Source organism: Adiantum capillus-veneris, chromosome 12, assembly GCF_014529385.1.
Source record: "Adiantum capillus-veneris isolate H3 chromosome 12, ASM1452938v2, whole genome shotgun sequence".
NCBI classification, from domain to species: domain Eukaryota; kingdom Viridiplantae; phylum Streptophyta; class Polypodiopsida; order Polypodiales; family Pteridaceae; genus Adiantum; species Adiantum capillus-veneris.
The window spans coordinates 157871585-157874618 of NC_140942.1; the positions used below are offsets into that span (position 1 = coordinate 157871585).

Below are 3034 nucleotides of genomic sequence, written 5' to 3' on the forward strand. Positions count from 1 at the left end.
ATCTTACAAATTTCAAAAAATTTGCTAGGATTTTTGGTTTCTTCTTTGCGAGGAGGACACTTGATCTCTTTATAAAAGAGACAATCCCAAACAATGCTTCACCTTATATAATTATAGTTAAACTCGATTTAATGATTTTATTACGTTCTTATTTCACTTTTTGTAAAAAATAGAGTAATGCTCTCTCTCTCTCTCTCTCTCTCTCTCTCTCTCTCTCTCTCTCTCTCTCTCTCTCTCTCTCTCTCAGTGTAGTTGCACAAGGACCATAAATAAGAGCATCAATGCTCTTAAGTTTTTTACAATGCAGTAGAGTGGTAGTAGGGCATGATCCTGAGCCTATGAGCACTTGTACATACTTGCAAGGGCAGTAGCGGCCACAAGCTAGGATGTATATAACAGTGTCAAGATGTTGAACTATCAAAACTGGCGATAGACACAATATGGAGGGAAGCTAGAGGCAAAGCTTGAGGGATGGTGGGTATACCACCAAGTCTGTGCTCAAAAGCCAGAAGTTGCGATGGTGGAGGCTACAATAAGGGCTTTAACAATGAGGTAATTGGGGTTGTGACGGTGCAGTTACGGGCAACCTGGGAGGTCACCGCCACATATACATCCGTTGAATGGGCATCTGTACATGGCCAAGCCTAGGGAGAAGCAGACTGCCCACATCTCGGGGGGCTGTCATTATGCAATAACAATGGGCTTTGTGCTAATTGTGAGTCTATGCAATACAACTGGTGGTCTCTCTCTCTCTCTCTCTCTCTCTCTCTCTCTCTCTCATGACACGCACATACATTTGTATGGCAAAGCTGGAGTAATTTCATGATGCTCCATCCCGAAGTCCTCCTAGTTTGGGCAAACAACTTAAATCCCATTTGATTTTGGAGGTCTTTACTGTAACTTTTTTTGTGTGTGCAAAAGTCACAATTGTGAGTGGATAGTATTAAGAACATCAGAAATATACACCAACCTCGAGCTCAGGCCGAGCCTTGAGGGATTACAAGTTTTCTACTCGACAGATAAACCACAATTACTCCTAGGCTTTACTTATTACCAGATGTCATCATGACATGTATTGTTCTAGACCAGTCCTCTGAGGCTTGTTTGTCTCCGATCATGTGGATCATCACTCTACTCTCTTGTATGATTTCACAAAAGCTTGCCACAGCCAAATCCCCCTCAAACACGCGGCGGTTCCTTGCTTGCCAAAGCTGGTGAAAGAAGTAGTACCTAATTATTTGAGTGTAGACAAGAAGAGCAGGACTTCCCAACCTGTTACTACCAAAGAACAGACCAGTCTTGAAGAACTTAATTTGCCATGTCCTTTGAATCCACTTGCATATTTTCCCAACCATGCCATTGATTGCCTGGCATCCCATGAAAAGATGGGCTAGGTCTTCACTAGCTATTCTGCACCCGAGCAACGATCGGACCTGATTTCTCTTTCTTGTATCTTTACGCCCGTTGGTAGAGCACCCCACATCACTTTCCACAGAAATATCTTCATATACTGAGGCCACCTTGGCTTCTAGATGTTCTCCATGACTCCCTCCCACCATTTTTCCGTCCAGTGCCTCTTCCACAATTTGTTGAGGGGGCTACATCAATTAGCCTCGTGCATTAATGCATGGTAAATGCCTTTAGAATGTGGTTTCCAAAAGAGGCTACTCCCGGGCCATCTCCAAGGTCTTCACTGTAACTCTAAAGCAAATGGGCCAGTCAGAACTTCAAGAGTAAGCTCAATACAAAAAAATTCACTACAATTTGGAATCATTATTAATAATAGTTTGGGACTAGTAAATTCGGGGTGATTGCCAAATCTGATGGTCCACGATTGGCGCGCCTCGCGTTGTTCTCCTCGACATTGATCCCATTTGACCATGCCCGTGTGATATAGTAATGAGCGTGGGCGCTTGGTAGTTATCCAAATTCCATGCATAATTGTAAGTTCTAAATGCAACACATTCAATCCTTTAAAGTTTAGTCAACTTCCTTGCTGCACAAAGAAAGAGAGACTAACCCGGTCAATGATTAGAGACATAAAGAACCTCCTTTCTACAAATTAACGCCTTAGAAGTTAGAGGAGAAGGGTCTGACCGTCACTCTGCCATTTAAAATTTTATTATTTTAATATTGATTGAAGATGCCGTTTGTCAATGGGATTTATGGGTCTTTTCATTTCGCAGACTTACAAGACTTTATTTTTCTTCAATAAAAAACCAACAAAAACCTTTACCTTGTTTAATTAAACCGCAAGATTCCTGTCCAGTCCTGGCAGAAAGCACAGGTCCCTTGCTGCATGTAGCCTTTCCCACGCAACCCCAGCCCCCCATCTGCAGTTGCCACTCCCCCTCCTTGCCTCATAGTGTCCGTCTCCCTCCCTCGCTCTCGTTTGCGACCACTGTTCGCGTAGCTGTGCCTCGAATCCGCCTTCTAGTTTGTGGTCATTCGCAATCGCAGAGGTGTCTCTTGGATTCACTCTCCCACCACAACAAGTTTGCCTTCTGCTCGCACTCTCTTTGCTCCAGTTGTGACACAGAGAAGACATTTTGCCATGCAGTGAGAGCTCTCCAAAAACTCATCGCTCTCATTTGAGGATCCGAGGCCCCCAATTATTCGGATCACTGCCGCACGCAAGGCTCGCCCCTTTTGCCATTGCTGGTGTATGCACACAAACCACTTGTAGCGGTGGGCCAGTCTCTGCAGCTCATCCCTGAGCGAGGATCAAGGGTTGCCTTGCGTGAAGAGATGCGCAAGAGGGATGGAGAGCGAGCGAGGCGGAGTCCCGCATGTGGACGTCCAACAGCGTCCAACACACACACACACACAGAGAGAGAGAGAGAGAGAGAGAGAGAGAGAGAGAGAGAGAGCAAATCTCTGATGCAAGCCTCGACACCTGGCACCTCCTAGTGACCGCGTCGCTCTTTCTCTCCCTCTTGAATAACTGGTCTTGAGTTCAACTCCTCATCGGCTAGATCTTTAAGGTCTCTTGGGATAGTTTCCTACGACGTTAAAACTCTTTTCTTCTTCTTCT

General features: G+C 45.0%; 1 pseudogene; it reads right to left on the reverse strand.

The window, feature by feature from the left end:
• Window positions 1-2241: 2241 nt before the first annotated feature.
• Window positions 2242-2711, reverse strand: LOC147446756 (uncharacterized; annotated as a pseudogene).
• Window positions 2712-3034: the final 323 nt, after the last annotated feature.